Below are 24,077 nucleotides of genomic sequence, written 5' to 3' on the forward strand. Positions count from 1 at the left end.
TTACCTAATTTTAAACTGACGTTAGCATTTAAGCATGTCAAAAACATTCCACAAACAAAAATCTCGTATGAACCAGAAATCTTCTTGAGTTTGACAGCTTTTTATCTTTGTTTTCACTTCAGTCATTAGAATTCTGCAAGGCTGCTTTTCCTCTACATGAAAAATAGTTTCTAATAGGATCTCAGAATCTTGTTTTCCACAGAACCTGCTAGTTTTATCAAGCACTTCACTAAAAATAATATTTCTTCTGTCAAATATTGAGCATGATTTTTGGGTAATGTTCTGTGACAGTTGAATGAGTATACACTATCAAAATGCATCCTTTCCCCCTATCTCTATAATTAAATTTAAAATTAACATGCTGCTTTCTCATGCTCCATTCTGTTGCGCTTGCCTCAATGTCCCTTGATTACAAAGCATATTGGTTATGCATATGTATTAGGGGTTGCTGTCAAACTCTGCACACATCCTCTGGAGCAGAAGATTAGATAGGTTATTTCAAAATAGACGCATCAGTGTATGTCATGCCCTGAAATTTTCACCTACCAATGAACGTTCATGAGAAATTAAACAACAGAACAGGAGAGACTAGCCTACCAGCCAAGGTTCACATTGTTTTTTTTTTCTTGCTTCAATGGATTTTAGTTGGTTTTGACTTTCATTTACACTATGATATCAATAATTCAAGAGCTCATCAATCTGAATGGAGTTAAAATTTTGTGACTATCAAAGACACAAGCCTTGAAATCCCTGTACTGAATTTAAGGTTTGGAACTAAACTCTCCTGACCCAAAAATTCAAGTTAGATTTCCTAAGCAACTGTTGAATTCAAAGTGAATTGCAGCTGTGAATTTAAAAAACCAAATAAATCTATCTTTTCCTTTTAAATAAAGATGATCAAAATCCCTGAGAAATTTAGCTGTCCATGTGATTTTTCTCTAAAGTCTACGGAAGTTTTCAATTCTCTGCCTTAGACCTAAATCATGTTTATCCCTACCATCTGTTTTGTTTAAGCTAGAAACTTGGGGGCATGAGCCAAGAGACAATTGAGCTTTGTTGATCTTTATTTGGAAATATCACTACAGTGGGATAAACATATACTGTTTTTAAAGACAATTTTAATTTTTTAAGACATTTTTAAAACCAATTGCTATTCCTCATTAGAAACAAAGATTGAGTCATAGAATTTCATGCATCCATGAATTTCATGCATATTAAAGATGGAAGGAAGTTTAGAAAATCTACACCTTCATTTCAGGAAGAAATTGAGGCCCAGAGAATTGGAAGGGCTTCTTTGAAGTCACATAGCTCACTGTTGGCAGAAATAGGCCTGGAACCGAGGATTTCCAATTCCTGACCACTTCCACCACACTACAAACATGTTGACTTCAGCAAAAGCGGATTCTCTCTAGGATAACACGTTCGTCAACAAATGAAATGTGTGTACCCTAATGAATTCATGCAGTTTTGATTTATTTAGAACCTTTAAAGCTTTATGGTGATATACTTAACGTTTACATATGAACTCTGAATCAATAAAGTAAACATGAAATGACTAAAATGTCAGAAAGATTTCAATCCAGGTTCTAGGGGGAAATCCTTTCAAATAAATTATCAGTTCCTTCCTGCTCTTACATCCTTCTCAAACCAAAGATCTAACAACGCAACCAGTCTCTGGCCATTATTTTCATTGCTTTAATCTCTCATTCTTTCATCCCAGAACATAGCAAAACACTAGCCCTGGAAAGCATCTCCTCTATGCCTACACCCAGGCTACTGAACGCTGATGGACAAAGATGACACAAGTGGGCAGAATGGTGCTGCTATAATAAAATACATGATCTCCAGCCTCAACAGGTCTCTCTTATTCTCCACTTTCTTCAAACTCCGGCTTCATCATCTCCCTGTCCATTGCTAATGGAGAAGTTTGACTCCTAATTCACAGAAATGAAGGAGAAGAATGAAGAAGAGGAGAGCAAACATTAATCATACAGGAACTTCCTCAATTTTCTGCACACCTGTAGAGATTGAATTGCATCTGTAGTCATTGCCTTACTTCCTATGACAACAGAAATTCTCCTGTCTCATGGATATGTCCTTCTCCCACTACCTCAGAGAATCTTTCATCGTCCTCTTGCTCTCTGACTCCTTTTCATCAGCATTTATTTTTCTTCAACTTATTTAAACTTAAAAAAAAAAAAGAAAACAGTTCACCCATTTTTCCTACCCCTCACCCCCCATCTCTTGCAACCGCCAATCCATTTTCCGTATTTATAAGCTTGGTGTTTTGTTTTTATTTTTTCCTCATATAAGAGAGAGCAAATGGTATTTGTCCTTGTTTGTCTGACTTACTTCATTTAGCACAACACCCTTGAGGTCCATTTATGTTGTGGCAAATGGTAAGTTTTCAGTCTTTTTTATGGCTGAATATTCTCCGATGGTATACCACAATTTCCTTACCCATTCACCCATTCACGGTCATGTAGATTGTTTCCATATCTTGGCTATTGCAAATAATGCTGCAATAAACATGGGAGTGTATATATCTTTTTGAATTAGTGTTTTCATTTTCTTTGGATAAATATCCAGAAGCAGAATTGCTTGATTGTATGGTAGTTCTATTTTTAATTTTTTGAGGAAACTCCACACTGTTTTCCATAATGGCTGCACCAATTTACATTCCCATCAACAGTGCACGAGAGTCCCCTTATCTCCACATCCTTGTCAACACTTGTTATTTCTTGTCTTTTTGATAATAACTATTCTAATAGGTGTGAGGTGATATTCCTTTGTTTTTAATTTGGTTTTGATTTTAATTTCCCTGATGATTAATGATGTTGAGCATCTTTTCATGTCCCTGTTGGCCATGTGTATGTCTTCTTTAGAAAAAATGTATGTTCAGATCTTCTCATTTTTAATCACATTGTTTGGGTTTTTTTTGTTTTGTTTTTGAGTTGCATGAGTTCTTTGTATATTTTGGATATTAGCCACTTACCAGATATATAATTTGCAATTATTTTCTCCCATATAGTAAGCTATCTTTTCATTTTGTTGGTGGTTTTCTTTGCTAAGGAGAAACTTTTTAGTTTGATGTAGTCCCACTTGTTTATTTTTGCTTCTGTTGCTTTTGTTTTTAGTGTCAGATTCAAAAGATCACCAAGACCTATGTCAAGGAGCTTACTGCCTATGTTTTCGTCTAAGAGTTTTATGGCTTCAGGTCTTGCATTCAAGTCTTTAATCCGTTTTGAGTTAAGTTTTTTGTATAGTATAAGATAATGGTCCAGTTTTATTCTTTTGCATATGGCTGTCCAGTTTTCCCAAAACCATTTATTGAAGAGACTGTCCTTTCCCCAATGTATATTCTTGGCTTCTTTATCATAAATTAATTGTGTGGTTTAGGTAGATTGCATATATGCATGGGTTTATTTCTGGGCTCTCTGTTTCATTGATCTATGTGTCTGTTTTTATGCCAATATCATACTATTTTAATTACCCCAGTTTTGTAACATAGTTTCAAATCAGGGAGTATGATGCCTCCAGCTTTGTTCTTCTGTCTCAAGATTGGTTTGTCTATTAGGGATTTTTGTGGTTCCATACAAATTTTAGGATCGTTTGTTCTATTTCTGTGAAAAATATAATTGGAATTTTGATAGGGATTGCACTGAATCTATATATTGCCTTGGTACCATGGACATTTTAATAATATTAATTCTTCTGATCCGTGAGCACAGAATCTCTTTCCATTTATTTGTTTTGTCCTTAATTTCTTTCATTAATGTCTTGTAGTTTTCAATATTCAGGTCTTTTACCTCCATGGTTAAATTTGTTGCTAGGTATTTTATTCTTTTTTGATGGAATTGTAAATGGAATTGTTTTCTTAATTTCTCTTTCTGATAGTTCATTATTAGCGTAAAGGAACACCACAGAGTTTTGTGTATTGATTTTGTATTCTGCATCTTTACTGAATTTTTTTATTAGTTCTAACAGTTTTTTGATGGAGTCTCTAGGGTTTTCTCCATATAATATCATGTCATTTGCAAATAGTGACAGTTTCACTTCTTCCTTTCCAATTTGGATGGCTTTTCTTTTTTCTTGCTTAATTGCTCTGGCTAGGACTTCCAATACTGTGTTGAATAAAAGTGGTGAGAGTGGTTATCCTTTTCTTGTCCCTGATCTTAGAGGTAAAGCTTTCAGTTTTTCACCTGTGAGTATGATGTTAACTGTGGACTTGCCATATATGGCCTTTATTATGTTGAAGTATGTTCCCTCTATACCCACTTTGTTGAAGTTTTTTATCGTAGATAGATGGTGAATTTTGTTAAATGCTTTTCCTGCATCTATTGAAATGATTATATGATTTTTATCCTTCATTTTGTTAATGTGGTGCATCACATTGATTGATTTGCAGATGCTGAACCAGTCTTGCATCCCTGGAATAAATCTCATTTGATCATGGTGTATGATCTTCTCAATGTATTGTTGAATTCACTTTACTAGCATTTTGTTGAGGATTTTTGCATCTACGTTCATCGGGGATATTAGCCTGTAATTTTATTTTGTTGTGGTATCCTTGTCTGGCTTGTCTGGTTTTGGTATCGGGATAATGTTGGCCTTGTAAAACGTGTTTGCAAGAGTTTCCCTCTCTTTTATTTTTTAAAGAGTTTGAGAAGGATTGGTATTGCTTTTTCTTTGAATGTTTGGTAGAATTCACCAGTGAAGACATCTGGTCCTGGGCTTTGGTTTTTTGGGAGGTTTTGATTACTGATTCAATCTCCTCGTTAGTAATTGGTCTGTTCATAATTTATATTTCGTCATGATTCAGTCTGAATAGGCTGAATCCTAGGAATTTATGCATTTCTTGTACGTTTTCCAATATGTTGGCATATAATTGTTCATAGTAGTCTCTTATGATCCTTTTGTATTTCTGTTGTATCAGTTGTAACATCTCCTCTTTCATTTCTGACTTTATTTATTTGAGTCCTCTCTCTTTTTTCTTGGTGAGTCTAGCTGAAGTTTTGTCAATTTTGTTTGTCTTTTCAAAGAACCAGCTCTTAGTTTCATTGATCTTGTCTATTGTCTTTTTAGTCTCTATTTCATTTAAGTTTGCTCTAATCTTTGCTATTTCCTTTCTTCTACTAATGTTGGGCTTCATTTGTTCTTTTTATAGCTCCTTGAAGTGTAAAGTTAGGTTGTTTACTTGAGACTTTTCATGTTTCTTGAGGTAGGCATTTATTGTTATGAACTTCCCTCTTAAAACTGCTTTTGCTGCATTCCATAAATTTAGGTGTATGTTACACTTCTATTTTTATTTGTCTCAAGGTATTTTTTATTTCTCTTTTGATTTCTTCTGTGACTCATTGGTTATTCAGCAGTATGTTGTTTAATCTCCACATATTTTTAAATTTTCCAGTTTTCTTCATGTAATTAATTTCTAGTTTTTTACTGTTGTGATTGTAAAAAGACACTTGAGATGATTCCAATCCTCTTAATTTTATGAAGATTTGTTTTATAGCCTAACATATGATCTACCTTGGAAAATGTTCCACTGCACTTGAGAAGAATGTGTATTCTGTTACTTTTGGATGGAATATTCTGTAAATAATTGTTAAGTCCATCTCGTCTAACATGTCATTTAAGGCTGATGTTTCCTGATTGATTTTCTGTCTGGATAATCTATCAATTGATGTCAGTGGGGTATTAAAGTCCCCTAATATTATTGTATTGCTGTCTATTTCTCCCTTTATGTCTGTTAATATTTGCTTTATATATTTAGGTGCTCCTATGTTGGGTGCATAAATATTTACAAATGTTATATCCTCTTGTTGGATTAACCCCTTTATTGTTATTTAATGTCCTTCTTTGTGTCTTATTAAAGTCTTTGTTTTAAAGTCTATTTTGTCAGATATAAGGATAGCTACTCCAGCTTTCTTTTGGTTTTCATAGAATACCTTTTTCCATGCCTTCACTTTTAGTCTGTGTGTGTCCTTACATCTAAGGTGTTTTTCTTGTAGGCAGCACATAGACATAGGTCTTGCTTTCTTATCCATTCAGTCATTCTATGTCTTTTCAGTGGAGTATTTAGTCCATTTACATAGAAAGTAATTATTGATAGGTATGTACTTCTTGCCATTTTGTTAATTGTTTTCTAGCTCTTTTTATAGTTCCTCTCTGTTCCTTTCTTCTTCTCTTGCTCTCTTCCTTTGTGGTTTGACTTCTGTTAGTGGTATGCTTATATTTCTTTCTCTTTATCTTTTGCGTATTTACTATATGTTTTTGCTTTTTGGTTACCATGAAGTTTGCATATAACAACTTTATCTATAACAGTCTATTTTAAGTTGATAACAATTTAAGTTTGACCCCAGTGTAAAGCTCAATATTTTTACTATCCTCCCCCAACATTTTATGTTTTAGATGTCACATTTTACATTTTTTATCTTGTGTATCCCTTAAGTAATTAATGTAATCATAGTTATTTTTAATACTTTGTCTTTTATTCTTCATACTAGCTTAATAAGTAATTAATCCACTACCTTTACTATATATTTACTTCTCCAGTGAGATTTATTCTTTCATATGTGTTCTTCTTACTAATTAACACCCTTTTCTTTTCAGCTTAAAGAAGTCTGTTTAACATTTTTTATAAGGCTGGTTTAGTGGTGATGTACTCCTTGAGCTTTTGCTTGTCTGGAAAACTTATATCTCTTTTTCAATTCTGAATGATAACTTTGCTGGGCAGAGTAATTCTTGGTTGGTAGTTTTTTTCTTTCAGCACTGAATATATTATGGCACTCCCTTCCAGCCTGCAAAGTTTGTGCTGAAAAATCTACTGGAAGTCTTATGGGGGTTCCCTTGTATGTAACAAGTTGTTTTATTCTTGATGCTTTTAATATTCTCTCCTTGTCTTTAACTTTTGACATTTTAATTATAATGTATCTTGGTGTGGGTCTCTTTGGGTTCATTTGCTTTGGAACACTCTGGACTTCCTGGATCTGGATGTCTGTTTCCTTCCCCAAGGTAGGGAATTTTTCAGCCGTTATTTCCTCAAGTAAGATTTCTGCCCCTTTCTTTCTCTCTTCTCCTTCCAGGTGCCTTATAATGTGAATGTTAGTCCATTTGACATTGTCTCACAAGTCCCTTAAGCTATCTTCCCATTTTTTCATTCTTTTCTCTTTTTGGTGCTCTGATTGAGTAAGTTCCACTGCCTTGTCACTGAGTTGACTGATTATTTCTTCTTCTTCATCTAATCTGCTGTTGAACCTCTCTAATGTGTTTTTCAGTTCAGTTATTGTATTCTTCAGCTCTGTGACGTCTATTTGGTACTTTATTATATTTTCCATTTCTTTGTTGAAGTTCTCACTATGTTCACCCATTCTTTCACCCAGTTTGGTGAGAATCTTTATGACCATTACTTTGAACTTTTTATCAGATAAATTACTTATCTTCATTTTATTAAGTTTTCTTCTGAGGTTTTATCTTGTTGTTTCATTTGGAACATGTCCTTTTTTTCATTTTCCTTGGCTCTCTGTGTTGATTTCTATACAGTAAATGAAACAACCACCTCTCTCAGTCTTGAAGGAGTGGCCTCATGTAGGAGTTGAAACTTGTTGTTCAACCCTTTCCCAGCTCTTGGTCATCTCTCAAGCCTCTGTTCCTGTCCAAGCAGCCTATTAAATTTTTAATAGTGACCAGTAGCTGAGGATGTGCTAAGACCTATCAAGGCCCCGAGGAGGAGGGTCTCAGCACCTGGATTCAAGCTGACTGGAAGCCAGACCCTCAGGCAGCACCTTATAAAAATATGCAAATATATACAGTCTTGAGGGGCTGTAAGCATAAGCCCCCCTGGCCACCAGAGCCAAGAAATCTAGAGGTGTCCCCTTGGCGGCAACTGTAAAAATCAAGGCTCTAGATGAGTGCATAAGCTTCTTTCTGAGAGATATCAACAAGCCAGAATAAAGCAGAAGGAGAGTGCCGACATGGTGTCCACAGCCTACGTTCCTCAAAAATAGCTCTGTAGGCCACTAAATATATGCCAAACCTGAAGCACACCCCTCAGTCTGAAGCTCCAAGACAAGGAAAGTATCCTCCTTCACAGAAAGACTGGGGGGTGGGCCTCAGTCTGCAGTCTGTGCAGTGCCATGGGGGTGGTGGCCTGCCAAGAACTGTCGCTCCAGTTGCTGCAGTCCTGTGGGACCAGGAACATAAGTCCCACCAGCCATCAGAGTGAGGCAATCAAGGGGCATCCCCTGGGCATCAGCCACAAAAACCGGGCACTAGACATGTGTAAAGCTCCCCTCCAGGAGACACTAGCACTCTGGAGCGTGGCATCAGCGTTTAAAAGTAATCAAGTCACTTAAATCGTTAAATATCTTACCATCTGCCTTTAGCTACTACCCTATCCTTCTCTTTTCAAACAGCCATCTTGAAGGAATCACGTTCACACATTTTCTCAATTTCCTCTCCTCCAACTTTCTCAACCTATTGCAATCCAGCTTCTTTCCTTTCTCCTCCACTGAAGCTGCTCTTACCAAGAAGACTAAAAAGCTAGAGCTAAATGTTTCAGTGGATTCGTTCCAGTTCTTATAAGGCAAAAAATCTACCAAGTTAATATTTGGTGCCAAAATATCTTTGCTTAAGAAAATTTCTTGAGATTCCCGTTTAGTTGGAGAGCAAAACCTGAGATATGTGTAAGACATCAATCAAGAAAGAAAAAGGTTCAAGCTGCTCTAAAGGAAAGGAGAAGAATTTGATATTCATTTTTATTGATTTGGTTGTGTTGTTTGATTAGACTGATGGGGAGAGAAGAGAATAATGGCACAAAGAGGAGGCGGATAGAATGGGAGACAGCAAGATGGCAGAGGGTGGCATGGCAATAAGGGGCCATTGAGAAAATTCCACAAACAATATAGCTAAAATTATGTATATTTTAAACACTTGTTAGCATTTGATGAACTTCCCACCATGTGGCTTCAAGCCACCAGGACACAGTCCCCCACATACACACACACCCTTAATGTCCTCCTCAGGTATTCCGCTGATGAATTTGGCCTTCACCTTGACAGGTTGCTTTGGGAGGCTTCCCTTCCCAGGTAGCTTATAGTAGTCTGATTGCACAACATCAATGATGGGAGCAGCTCCAGTCTTGTGTTTCGCAGCAGCTCTGGTTCCTCTTTAAGTGGTAATGCCTCATACCAACTTTCCCAAAGTAATGTGGCTGATATTTGGCAAAGTGGATCCTTTGGTCCACACCAAATGGCTTTTGACAGGACCAGATATTAAGGACCTTGTGGTGTGGATCAAATGTCCTTTGGACATTTTGAGCAGGACGAAATTTATGCTAATAAAATGTTTTACATAATCAACAAAATGAAATTAAAACAAGAATTTTCTTAAAACCTGAAATTTCATACCTACTGACCTAACTGTGCAACAAACCAATAACATAACCAAATGATAAGAGAAATTAATTTTAGTAACCCTTAAGCCCAGTTCTCTGACCATGTACCCATAGTGAAATATAATGTAAGGAAAAAAATAAACTGCAAAAAATCCTGAATTTGACTATTTTTTTCTTTAGAGAATTGACTTTTTGCAGGAAGGAGCCATGGTTAAAATGCCCATTTTTATTACCACACAGTTTGCCTGGGTCAGAAGCCTAAGCAGAGTCAATTGGGTTCTCTGCTGTGGGTCTCACAAGGCAAAAGTGAAGGTGTTGGCAGAGTGGCTTTCCTTACTGAAGAATCTGCTTCTCAGCTCATTCAGAGTGTTGGTAGAATAAATTTCCTTCTCATGCTTCCCACATGACCCCTGCATCTTCAAGCCAGCAACCACGCATCGAATTCTCTGTTTCAAATCTCTCTGACTTCCTCTTCCTCCAAATATTTTTAATCCAATACGGTTGACTTTTATTCATTCACATTAAGTCACTTGAAATGATATCTTTTGCATTTAAATGCTCATTAATGTAAATGGTGAACAAACCAATTTCAGTGGATACTCAATATCACACATGATGTAGTAATTCTGAAACTATCTTGTATGTATAATGGAGTAGATCATATGAGTAAATATATTGAAGCTGCTGGAACAAAGGTTCAAAATGTGAGAGAACAGAATACAAATGATACAAATATGGAATGGCAGAGGATGGGAAAGAACTCTATGATGGTGGAATTGAGTTGGAGATATCAGTATTAATTCATTATTTAAAAATATATATATATATATGTGCAGATAGGTATATATTCTAGCTCTGCAATTGGAAAGGGCTCAAAGCAATGACACCCCAATAGCAATCAGCACAGAACTACCCAGATCTTGCTTTTTTAAATACCATTCTCCAATTAAAGGTGCTGAGGATTCCTGGAAAAAGAGCTGACTCCAGGTCTAGGGCAGAAACATAATCTTGTGCTAGAAAGCAAGGAGGTGATAAAAGATGGATGGAAACATGTTAAAAAGGACAGAGGAGCTGACCTGAAGGGGCTCACAAGGCCAACTTTGGAGCAAATTTAGTATCAGAAATAATAATGATGGTAATAGATGATAGTGCATTGAATAGAATAAATGAATCCAGAGTCTGTAGTAACACTCAAGATATACAGAGAAAGAGAAGGAGAAGGAGAAAGAGAAGGGAGTGAAAAAGAAGAAGGCTCTCTCTTACACAGAAACACTGTATTGAAAATAAATAACAATCAATAGAATTTGTCACCATTTCCCAACCACCAATGTAGTCATAGTTTCAAGCAAAAACCATCAAGCAATGCTCAAACCAATGGAAACTTGTTGAAAAATCCTACAACACAGTATCAAAGTATCACCCCACAGGTACCTTTACAAAGCAGAACTCTAGCAGAACCACTTCAGTCAAGGGATCCAACTTATAGCATCACCAATAAAGGGACAAATTGACATGATGTGTCCCCGATTGTTGTGTAAGAGGTGGACATAACATCTCTTATACAATATCCTTGCCAAATATGTTAAACTTGCATCTAATAGCAAATAATAAATTAAAGAATCCAGATTGTGAGATGCTTTAGACATCTGAAACGACTCTTCAAAAATGTCCATGTCATGATAGATGAGAAAATGTAGAGGAACTCTTCTAGAAGGAAACCAAAGAGACACGTCAACGAAAGTAAATGTGTGATCCTGGATTAAATCTGTAATTAAAAAGAAAAAAACTATAACAGACATTACTAGGAGAGATGAGAATATTTTAACATAGACATTTTTATTAGGTAATGTATGAAGTTACATTTCCTTGGTATGATAATTTTCTTATGGTTATTTGGAAGAATGCCCTTGTTCCTAGGAGATAGATTTTGAACTAATTAGTAGTAAACTTTCATGATATCTGAACTTACTTTTAAATGATTGAGGTAAAGCCATGTGCTATGTTTGTATGTTTATGTTCCCCCAAATCCACGGGTTGGAATCCTAACATTCAACGCCATGGCCTTAGGAGGTGGGGCCTTTGGGAAGTGATTGGGTTGTGGAGCCCTCATGAACGGGATTAGTGCTCTTGTAAGAGACCCCACTGAGCTCTCTAGCCCTTTCCACCATGTGAGAACACAATGAGAAGTCTGCAACCTGGAAGAGGGCTCTCACCCTACCGTGCTGGCACCCTCATCTCTGACTTCAAGCTTCCAGAACTGTGAGAAATACATTTCCATTGTTCATAAGCTACCCAGTCTGTGGTATTTTGTTACAGAAACCTGAATGAAGTAAGATACCATGTATGTATATACACAGAGAGAGAGAAAGATAAAACAAATACAGAAAAATGTTAACAAGTGTTGAATCCTGATGGAGGGTATATGAGTATTCACTGTACTCATCTTTCCACTTTCAACACTTCTGTAGGTTTGACATTTTTCAAAATAAAAAGTTCAAGGGGAAAAAGTACTCGCTTCTCCGCCTATGTTCCCTAACTCAATACATGTTACTACCTTACTCAGCACACTCAATTGGTCAACAAGTCCTGTGCACTGTAGCTCCTGAATATCACTTGAATCTCTCCACTCATCTCTTCTGCCCCTGCAGGCCCCTGTCCCAGCCTTCTAAGTGCCCTTTCTGCCTCCTCTCTGTCCTGTTCCCACCCCAAACCATTCTCAAAAAAACACGGCCTTAGTTATCATTTCCAAAATACCAATCCCATCATGTCACTTCCATGATTAAAACAGTGTCTCTCTACAGCCCCTAAAATAAATGTCAGTTTCTAACACAGCTCCCTAAGGGCCTGCTGATGGTTCCAGCTTGGTGGTCCAGCCTCACCTTCTGTTCTTTTCCCCTTTATGGATGAGTTATCTGACTCCTGCAAATGGATCCCTGAAAGCACCACGCTGCTCTGCCCAAGAGAACTCTGCCCTTGGTATCCTTTTTTCCAGAAAACGACTTCCCCAACCCCCATTCACCTGCCCGTGTGATGCCCTTGCAGCAGATGGCAGCTGGGATGTTACTTCCTCCAGGAAGCCTTCCTAGAGTCCCCTCCCCAGTGTGAGCCATGTGCTCCCCGACACTGTTCTCTCCTCAGGGCACTGAGCGATTACCGAGTTACTGTGGGTTTGCTTGTTGGTATACCCCTTGGTGAGGGAAGGTCTGGCTCTAAGTGGTTTCCAAATTCCAGAGGGCAGACATTTAATAAATATCTGTTGGAAGAATGAGTAAATGAACGAATATATTGTTAACATGCTCTTCCATATTGTAGAAGAGCTGCTCATCCGTTCTACCAATAATATAGCTAGTTTGGGGAGGGGGTCAGAGGAGTGAACAATGGCCAGGTTATAGAGTAACACTGTGTAAAATAACATTGGAAAATTAGAAATAAGTTTGAGTAGAGTTAAGTTTAGGGTTGTTTGTTAAGGGACACAAAAATGGATATGAGCCCACTTGGGGCGATGTTCTGGCTCTGCCAACAACTCGAAGGGACTTGGACAAATCCCTTTGTTTAGAGTTTTGTTTCCTCGCCTGTAAAATGAGGGCAATGACACACTTCTCCATCCCCTCTCAGTGCTAAAATTCAGTGAAAGGCAGCTGATGGAGAAACACTACTTACTAGGAGGACCAAGTGTCTATAAAAGGTACTGCTTTTAAATTCAGCATCATTAGACAGACATTTAGAATAGTACCACAGATTCCTTAGGTTATTAAGAAATGCTGACATTTTAATAACAGTTAATATTGAATTATGTATAGATGAGGTGCCCACAAAACCATTTGCTATAGCTTATCCAGTCACAAACAAGTTCTATTTTTCCCTAGTCGATACCTCTACATACACACAAATGCACACACATTTTTCATTTAGAATATGATTATGCATTTTTCTGCAATTTTATTATTTTCACTGAACAGTAAATCTTGGCAATTTTATACACCTTTCTTATTCTTTTAATAGCTGAGTAGTAAGAGTATACCATAATTTATTTATCCATTCATTTATTGATGAATATTTGGGTTTCTTAAATATTCCATTTTATAGACAACATTACAATGAATGTCCTTGCACATATATTTTTTCTGCACATGTTATAATTCATTTAGAGTAGCTTGTAGAACTGGACTTTCTGGTTCAAAAAGCATACATTTGATACATTTTTACATTTGATATATTCTGGAAAATTGCCTACCAAAAAAGCTTTGACAATTTACAATCTTAGTAAGTGTGTCCATTTCCCTGATTCTTTGCCAACAATAAATGTTATTGATCTTTTTAATATTTGGCAAACTGATGAATGAAAAAGAATGTCTTCTTTTCAGTTAGAGTTTCAAATCAAATTCCTAATGAGATGAGTATCTTTTCATGTGATTAGCATCGATTTATGTGGCATTCTTCCCTGAATGCATAAAATACAATAATATATATAAATATATTATATGTAAAATAAAACTATATGTAATATGTATATGAGCATATATGGATAGAAATGTATTAAAAATACACTGGAAAGATGCAACATGACGAGCAGTTACCCAGGGCGGTGCAGTGGCTGAGAATGGGCCGTAGAAAGAGGGGAATTTCATGTGTAATTTTGATTTTTTACAATGAGAAAATGTATTCTTTCTTTTTTTTAATCATAAAGGGACTGTTAAGTAAACAGGAATCATAAAAATGAACAAAATTGTATCTGACTGGCTATATCCTCCTGTTCTGTGTTTGCTTCTCCTACGTCTAATTCCAGGAAATAAACCTGCTTCTTTATTTATTGTATCCGCTCCAGCTGTTTCTCTATCCCCTGGAGGTTTCCCCTAAGATCTCATCTTAGACACTCTCTCTCCCCACCAGATCCCTCATTTGTGCCGTGGTCTCTGCCCTCCAGGATCTATGGATCTCACACTGACCTCTCTGCCTGCCTCACCCTTCTACTTGGCTTTAAATAAATACTGGCTTTGTATTAATCAGAGCACCATCATTAGAGCAACAAAAAGAACATACAAGAAGCAATGAAAAGAGAAAACAGGGTCCCGGTAAGGTGCTAATCCAGTCTGGGTGGTGAGTGAAGACTTTCCCAAGAGAGTGATATTTAAACATGAAGTATGAGTAGGAGTTAGCTGGGAAATTGGGGTGTGAGGAGTGCCAGGAGACAGAGCATTTGATAGGCCCTGAAACAAGAATACCATTAAAGCATTCAAGTAGCTAAAACACCACCAGCATGACTGAAACAATTTGGGTCATGTTCCAGTGTTAGATAATTTTGTGACTGACTTGTTGGAACCGTAAATCCAGACGAAATAACTGTGAGGAGGGGAAAGCGGCTTGGAGGGGAAGGGAAAGATTCCCCTGAAAGGAACGGCTGTTCCCATTCTTTACAGTCCTAGGGAAGGAATGTGGAAACAGAGGTCATAGACTAGAGAGAAAATTTTCTAGGGAATAATTTTCCAATATTTTCTAGTATCTCTGAGGCCAAGAATCAGTTCGGCCTCCAGGCCGTGAGGTATGACGAGCGGTCTGATATGCTTCTAGGGGGATTAAGCCACTGAGAATAGCCCCTTGGCCGTATAAATGTGGCCAGAGAGAGGAAATGGAACAAGTTAGCAGGATGCCATGAGAAGGATCCCAAACAGCATTGTCCAATAGAACTTTCGGCGATGATGAAAATGTTCTGTAATCTGTGCAGTCCAGTATGGCAGCTACTAGCCACATGGAGCTACTGAGGACTTGAAATGTGGTTGGTGCTTGTGAGGAACTGAATTTTTTATTTTATTAAATTCTTATCTTTATTTTATTTTAAATTCAGAAGCTTCCTATTTTTAGCAACTGAGTTGGTGGGTCTTGTGTCATCATTGGGTATGCTACATACTTGGTAAAACGTGACAAACATGATGTCAAAATGGCACAAGTTACAGTTCTTTCATTGTCTGTTTTTTTCATTTTTCCTTTTAATTCTCAGAAAATTTGAAAAAGTAGGCTATGCTTTGGTCCACAGGTGTGGCTAAGTTGATGCACTACAAATGAATAGCAATAGGCATGCGTCTTTGCTTCTTTCTCCCTCCTGTATAACAAGCCTTTGGTTTGCCCTCTCTGCCCCAGTCCTGGCCCTAGCTCAAGGTTGAAGCATTTGTTCACCAAAAGCACTCTTCATCACCCCTCTGATCCAGATCAATTTTTATAAGCACTTGTCACAAACGACACAGAGAAATTGGAAAAGGTATGAAGCTGTTAGAATTTGTCACAAAATTCAACACAAAGGCAGAAGTGTTCAGGAAGACCAATTTTTCACTTGTGTTGACACACAACTTCCTTGCTTGTGCTTTGGCGATGACATCGTTTGCTAACCTCACCCATGAATTCTAGCAAGTCCAACAAAACCACCAGAGCATTCCTCTGTCACTTCCAATCTTGCCAGCTGCAGTGGGATTGGGTTTGTCTCCATGCTATTACCTTCACGCTGAGGAGGGGGCTCTGCAGAGCTGCACTGGTTTGCTGCTGCCATCAAAAATAGGTTTTCTGACTCTACTAAGAGAGGTGGGGTGAGAAATGCTCTGACCTGCTGCCTTTGTTCAGCAGGTGATGAATTGACTGCAATCTGCACTATACAATAGAGTCTGAGATTAAGCTTTACCTGTTTACCTTCTTACAAACCTCTAGTGAGATGCCTTTAGAAAGGAAGAAATAATAAAAAAGCAATAGTTTATTCTTATCTTTTCCCTTTTTTCTTCCCTCTTTCCCTGCATTGATTTTATTGTAGGAGTTGTTGATTATTTGCTGCTTATGCATTAATCCCAAATTACAGGGCACAGCACCTGTGTGCTATTGACTTAACATGTTCATTCTGTCAACGAAGTCTTTACCCCATTCGATTCCTGTTCCTTCGAGCAACAGCACAAATGGGGGTTGCCTTGTGGCAAGTGGCGCCCATGCCAGACAATGGGCAGGAAAGTCGACAATCTATCCCTGAGCCTTGATTCTGTCCCATGGGGTAATTCAATTAAATATTTTTCAGCTTCATTCTCCTTATGTGTAAATGGGAAATAAAAGTGTCTGCCCCGACTATATTCCAGGTTGGTGAGAGGATCAAATAACATAACACCTACAGAAGGGCTTTATAAAATCTTGCCATACTTGACAGATATTAATTTTTTATTCATCATTTTTACCTCCACTGATTTCCAGAAAGAGTTGTAGTGCAGTTACAACACACGGTACATAGGCGGTTGGACCATTAAAGCAAAGATAAAAGAACAACAGTCACATAATCAAAATAGCAGATAATTGTTCCAGAAAAATCTGTGTTAAAATAGTTGTGTCCATTGAACACTAAATTTAGCTTTGAACTTCCTGGCAGCGAAAGCAAAATACCAAACACCATCAGGCACATGACTCTCCTTAATCTATGACATAAAGCAGGTTGGTTTGTTAGGGGAGACAGAAATTTTCCTACCATTAAACTCTAAGGATCGTAGGTGAGACTATTTTCCGGGCACACACCTGTCTGCACACACTTGTTTTCTGGGCACACACTGTCTACACTTTCCAGCTGCCCTTGCAGTAGGGATGTGAGCCTCGTCTACACAGACCTTTCCCACGTGCTCCTTCATCTCTTCCCCCTGCTAACTAGCTTGATGCTTGGCAAGCATGGAAGGTGGAAGATGGAGGGAAGGGGCCTGGGTACCTGAATTCCTACCTGGAGCTGCCCGATCATGAGAAATATCTGCTTTCTACCTCATATGAGCAAGAAATAAACCTCTATCATGTATAAGCTACTGTATATATTTTATACAGATTGTATACCCTAAAACAATAAAGATTTTCTAGCTTAAAACTTCAATGGGTAACATGATATACAGAGTTTTTAACAGTTTTATCAGTTTTGACTAAAAAAAAATTTTAATGATCTTCATAGACTATCTCACATTTTGTCAGAGATGAGCAAAAGCTAATGGTAGGAAAAGACTAAATGAGACTTTGTGTGCTCCCCTCAGAGCCTAGCCTGCCTGGTAGCGTATCAGAATACTCCTGATTCTCCTGTTGGAGCAAAGAAGCATTGTTCACAGGCCCTGCTGGAGAATCTGTCTACAGGTATCTTGGGAATTTTATAAAACAATCAAGTATGAGTATATCATAAATTCTGAGGATGTAATCATTTTATTGCACCTCAAGCACAATTTTTGGTCCTGCAGAATTGCCTCCTGAACTTCTCTGATCTCCTGGGAACAGGTTAGCACAAGCACATTGCATTTAGGTACTGTTCAAAACAAGTCTGTTCTAGGAATCCCCTGAACGTCTCGGGGACTTCCTGCTGGGATTTTTACTGTGCCTTTCTCACACTGAACTGTTTTGTCCCTTCTTACTCTGAGCATAAACAGCTTACCTTTTGCACGTGGTTTAGGAGGTTTCCTTTCTAGCTATTTAAGCTAAAGGTTTAGCAGGGCTTGGGCAAATGGCAGCATGGAGTAGACAGGGTAGGGTCTGCCCCTGGCTCTGGGCCCACACCCTGGGCCGGAACAGATGTGCCAGGAGGTGATACAGACACAGTTGATGACAGAGGCAGGTCGGAACACAACCCAGTGAGTCCAGCAGTGTAGGCAAACTATAGTCTCAGGTCAAAAGAGGCCACAAGGCATCCAGGATCAAGGAGCAGAATGTCCTGGCATACAGAGGTCAGCAATAGAGAATTCAAGGAAAGAAATACTCAGACACCTACATAGCCAGATTCTCCAAAGAAAGTCAATATACATCAGGTCTCAAGGGAGTTTTTCTAAAATTCTGTTTCCATTGGACCTTAATCTCTCCTCCTCAGCATTCCTGTAAAATCAGCAAACCACAGCCATCCTTCCTCACACAATAGCTGGCTTTTGAAGTATCTAAGAAAATGTAAAATATGGTTGACATCAAAATAATATGAATATCCAGAGCCCGTGTCATTTCTCTAAGCATTGCAAGTACTACAGGAAAGTGTGAGTAACACCATGTTACAATTCTATGAATAATACAAGTTTCAGCCCCTTCAGGCTGATATATGGCTTTTTGGACACCATCACTTGAAAGAAAATGAAATCTGCAAGTTACTTTTCTAGTACTTCTATCCAGGTAATTTCTTTGTTCTAAAGAAGAGGATTAAGACATCAATTAGAATCTTTTTCGCATGCTAATAAAATACAAAATAAGAAATGGAAAGATGACGCTTTTGTACTCTTCTTTGTGAATTTATGTCTTTACATAAATTCTTATTGTTTCTACTTCATACCACAACCAAAAGGAATGTAGAATCATAGTTGTGAGTGTTATTCAAAATTTAATTTTCTTCAGGAAATGACTGAGTTAGAATCAAGAGAACGTTGGAGGCCATGTGGGTCAATCTCTACTCACTAAATATTTAACACCAATGTTAACTGAGTACTTACTCTGTGTCAAGCACTCTTTCAAGTGCTTTCCGGATAATATCTCATTTAATCTTCACTACACCCCTATTATCCTCATGTGAGAAATAAAAGAAACTGAGGCCCAGAGAGATTAAGAGATTTGCACAAAGTCACATTGTAAGTGGCAAAACTGGGATTCAAATCCAGGAAGTCCAACTCCTAGTTCTTAAACCCTAATGATTCTGACCCATTTATACCATCGTACAATAAATCTAAGTATTACTTGCTTTATTCCTAAGTGTTACTACTAAGATTTATATGGTATGGAATACTTCATTTGGAAATATATGTGAAACACTTGCTACACAATTCAAAGATCCAACTTCTCATCTTCCAGTTAAGCATTGCAATTGCTATTTAAGGAGATGGACTTTCCCTAATATCTGACAACTCTTCAGCCCCAAATAAGCAATCTGTGTACAAAAAACAAATAAGGGAGAAAGGGATCTAGTGCCAGAATCTTGGCATTTCCAAGAGCATGCCTTTAGTGATCGGACCACAAATCACTGCCATTGGAGTTCTGTGTTGCAGGACAGCCTCTGCATGCAATGTTTCCTTTTACAGCAATCTCGGCCTGTGGCCTGCGAGCCTAATACTCATAACAGATGGGTTGGACTCCATCGAAATTGTCTAGTGTCATTCTTCTCTAGGTGTCCAGACTGTGTTTGGAAATCATGTTTTCTCAAGGGCCTCACTTTTAGTCCTGCTTGCACATTTGCCATTGGACTGTTCCATTTTGTGTCTGTTAAAAATGGATGGACTTCATTTTTTCTTGAAAACGTATGTCAAAGCTGAATTTTTTTTAAAAAAAATTGTCGTTAGATTCTCTATGTTCATATAAGCTCTGAATTACAATCTCTTCTTCCCTTTGTCCATCAGTAGTCCCTGCTTTTCCAACCGGTAATTTCAAAATAAGTGATCCAGCCTTTGAAATGTTTAAAGTCAAAAAACAAAAATCCTGAGGTTGAATTGTCCCGTTTCACTTGGGTTCACTGCAGACTAATCAGTAGTTTGAAAAGAATATCCACCCCCAAACTTCTGTAGCAGTTTCACTCTCCATCACATCAACTCTATAATGTTGACTCTCCTAATAGACCCTACCATTCAAATTCTTTGAGTTCTGAGCACCAGAACAAAACTGCCACGTTCCTGTTCATTTCATTCCAGAGTCAAAGCTGTCATAATCTGCTGTTATGTTTTTTTGAACGTCCTCAAGCTGTCAAAATGTTTGCTATGTCTATCAAAATATGCCAAATTCATTTGGGGCATTGGACATGAGAGCAATGAAATCTTTCAGACAAATGGCGTTGGATGAATAGCAAATATATGAAGATTAAAATGAGAAAAGTGCAGGGCAGAGCGTATCTTTGTTACTAAATATGATAGATTCTATTATAAAGAAATAATTGATACTATTGAGACATTAACTTAAGAATACTGGTAGAATCTAACTTGTTCATAACTTATTATACAACTAGCTTGTTATATAACTAACGTACACTTGTTATACTACTAACTTGTTATATAAAACAAGGCATAGCAGAGTTTTTCAGTGGTTACTGACTCTTTTTTTTGGATCACTAAAGATTAAAATTTGTGCCAATTAGATTTCATCAGCCTTTATTAATTTCAAGGTGTTATTCTAAAATATTGTACGTCTGTTTCAAATTAATACAGATACTCCCAAGCACCCCCAGAGGACCTTCTGAAGCCCCGAGATCATCTTTTAGCAAACATAATGAAGTAGAAAGGATGAAGGCTCACGCCTACCCAGATTCCACAGCACGGAAGAGCACTTCCTCCTAGTCTCACGAGAAACTAAAAATCATTTTGATGTATGCTGTTCATCATGCATAGCTACAGAATTTCAAATTAATTAATGAAGATAGAGATAAGGAAATTATTCATTTATAGTTAAAATTCCTAAGGTTTATTTTATATGTAAAATTAAAGTGAAAACTAGCTGTTGTTTTGATTGGCATCGCTCCAATATTTATAAAAAGAGAGGGAGACTGGTCCCTCGCATGGGATCTTGGGACAATGAAGGGCCAAAATCAGCTTTGAGATGGAGCTGTGTCACTTGGGGTGAGGCAGTGAGAAGTTTTGCAAACTGGAGGTGCGCATCTGCCTTTCCAGAATTCTACTTCCATGTTGTTACTGGGAGTCATCTTAGAGATCTGGCTGTCCCGATCCACAGCCATAACTTTTGGGTTTCCAAAAATATATTGATCTCTAAGGAAAGTTTTGTCCCAGAATTTCCCTTCCTTGATAGTAATGATTATTCAATGGCAGCAATTTCAAAGTAAATATTATTTGGCCCAAAGAACTGAGGGCTAAAATGACTCTGTTGTTAAATCCGAGCCTAATTCTTTTCAAGGCCCTGTTTTAACCATTAAACACAGAAACAATTTTAAGAGGAAAAGCCCTCTCTGTTTCATCCTAGTCTCCTTCATGAACAGCTCCAACTCTCCTGTAAATATGATGAGCGCTTACCTCAAAGGCCCTCTGTATCTTGACAAAGTCATCCACCCCGAGCTGGTTTTCGAGCAGAGCTGGGCCGTGATCTTCACCTTCAGTAACTCCTTCTGTCCTCTCAAGGCCCTTTGGCCCAGGCTGAGACCCCTTGTTCAACTCAAGCGCAGCGTTCTGGTAACTCATCATGGCTTCATCTCTTTTCAGCAGCCTTCAACTATTTCTATATGGTTTTCTTTTTTTCTTTTTTCCTTCAACAGGTACCTTTGAGAAGAAACCCATCTTAGCAATAGAATTCCAAAGTGAAAGTGCATTTCAAGGCACACAGTTGGGAGGCAAAATGTTGAGGCCGAGAGGTAGGGACCGAAGGCTCTCAACCACCACACATCCTTAATTCCACAGTTTATTTTCAAAATTCACAGTCAAATCATTTTAAAACACCCCCTTCTTATAGTCTGTTTAACCTGGCTTGATTATAAATGTATGAAGTTTCCCCCATGTTTATAGCAACTGACACAGAATGCAGCTTCTAATCCCCATTTTAAATGCACTAGAAATGCAACTTCTCGAAATCTCTTTGGCTAACCTTCCTTCTGGTAAGATGTGGTTTTAAACCCCATTTTCTTGTCTGGAGGCGTTAGATGGCACACCTATAGGTTTCCGTCCCAAGGAAGTGATTGCCTCGGAAGGCCACCAGCCCAGCAATGTGGAACTGTTTGTTTTTTTCATCTGTTCCTGCTGCCTTTGATGTTTCCTGGCAACCAACAAAAAGCCAAGGAAAACTTTTCCTTTTCCTCCTCCCTCCACCCCGCAGCTAATGACTGACCTGAAGGTTTGAATATATAATGTAAACGTTGAGGTTTTTTTCAAAGGACAATTCAGCCCACTCTTTTTTTATTAAACTTCATCGCTATGTTATTTAAAGACAACTTTTATAAATATATTTTCTATGAAGCATGTTGTGTATTATGAAACGATGATTAGCCAAAGAAAAGAGCATGGCATGTAGGAATTTTATGTTTTCCACATAGGAAATGTTTTATTCTTATTTAATAAGAATCCATTCCTTATATTTTCTTCCTCTTAGTTTCCATGGATATAAAATGGGGATAATAAAAAAAAGGATGATTTATGGGGAAAAACACAGCATAACATAATACGATAAACCTTATGATAAAACTATATACAGTACCACCACTGGTTGAACTAATATTAATGAACAGGAAGGAACAAGGAAAAGAATTAACATTTCTTTTTAGTATTTACCGTGTGCCAGGCACACTAAGCATTTTGCATTCCTTATCTTGTTTAACCTTCACAAGAGCCCCGTAAGGCAGACAAGATCACTACCCCCACTTTCCAGATGAAGAGACAAAGTAAATGCCACAGGTCACACAGTCAGTAAGGTGTGGAATATGGCAGAGTGGCTCCTGAGTGTTGGAGCCTGCACCAGAGATGCGTGCCTTCTCTGCACCTTATTTTCATCTCTGTAAAACTGAAAAGTTGTCACTAGATATTCTCTAAAGTCTCCTCCAGCTCTATCATTCTGTGAGCTGGTGTTCACAAGGCACATGGTGATACGTGGTGCACTGCCCATGACACAGAGAAGGACGCATCCTACGGGCATTCATGTACCAGTTTCAGAAAACAATGAAATTTCCGTTATGCATCCATTATTAATTCATCCATCTCTCTGTCCCTCATCCATTCCAAAAACCATTTATTAAGAACCTACTGTATGTCAAGCCCCGAGTTGGAGCCGGTGCCTACCGCTGAGGGCTTTACAGTCTTCCAGGGGCAATTTCCTGGCTACTTCATCTTTCATGCCACTCCCAACCTCTTCCTGTTTGCAGTGCTGCACCGAGAAAGATTCTGAAGTCATATCTAGGCTCAGAGAAAACAAGAGTGGCATTATAGATTATAAATGTGTACTATGGGCGCAGAAGGGCCGAGGGAGAAACGTTTACCACAAATTTGCCTTTCCTGGTTTATCCCTTCATGTAAGTCAGGAAAATACTTTTAGGACTTAATATTATAAATTCCCCTAAATTATCTCACATAGCAACAAAATTTGTCTTCTTACCATCCTAATTAGTAAATTAATCATAGTTTAGAGCATCTAGATCAGCCCCGTAAGAGTTTGCAAGGTGTTTTATAGTGATATTCTGGAGAACGAAGCATAGTTCAATAACAGCCACTAATGAGGGAAGTAAGAGAAAAAGCCTTCCGTGAAGCTGCTCCAGGAGAGGCAGGTATCCCACTGGCTGACGATGCAAAATTCTCTAATTATTCTAAGACAGGCAAACTGCCTGGCCTACTTAGCTTTCATAAAGATGCAGCTCTAAACATTTTCATTAGTCAAAACAGGAAAGTATAATGAGCAGCTAACAAATTACTGTAGAAGTTAATCAATTGACACGGTTTTCTTTCTGTAAAATTATGGCATCAGAAATAATTCTTGGTCGTAAAGTCTTAAATGGCTTTACCCTTCTCTGTAACTGTGTGGTTAATTTTCAGGTTAAACTTCCCCAGCACTGTAAAATCCGTAACTAGCCTCTTGACTCTGCTGAAATTTACCTTCTTTCTTGCCGTGAATCATTGACGATTTTGTGAAAATCTACCTCATGCCCAGTCCGGGACCAGGCTCTATAGGGAATGATGCAGTGATGAAGGTAGTCCGTGCTCTCAGGGAGTGGATGGGTTCCTCAGGAGAGAAGGCTAACAAACTAACTCTTGGTTCCTTC

The 24,077-nt window shown here is 38.0% G+C and overlaps 1 protein-coding gene across 3 annotated transcripts in view; it reads right to left on the bottom strand.

Annotated features, from left to right (window-relative positions):
- Positions 1-22,069, bottom strand: part of LOC102147459 (ral guanine nucleotide dissociation stimulator) — a 72,052-nt gene extending 49,983 nt beyond the window's left edge. For 2 of the 3 annotated variants that reach the window (XR_011428740.1, XM_023623268.2), the window contains exons 1-2: positions 21,920-22,055; positions 21,355-21,597 (exon numbers count right to left, since the gene is read on the bottom strand). The gene's annotated coding sequence lies outside the window, so the exon portion shown is untranslated. Of the gene's footprint in view, positions 1-21,354; positions 21,598-21,919 lie in introns of all 3 variants that reach the window. The other variant, XM_070242551.1, reaches the window with a different exon arrangement.
- Between the last annotated feature and the right edge of the window lie 2,008 nt (positions 22,070-24,077).

This window comes from Equus caballus, chromosome 19 (genome assembly GCF_041296265.1).
Source record: "Equus caballus isolate H_3958 breed thoroughbred chromosome 19, TB-T2T, whole genome shotgun sequence".
Classification (NCBI taxonomy): Eukaryota; Metazoa; Chordata; class Mammalia; order Perissodactyla; family Equidae; genus Equus; species Equus caballus.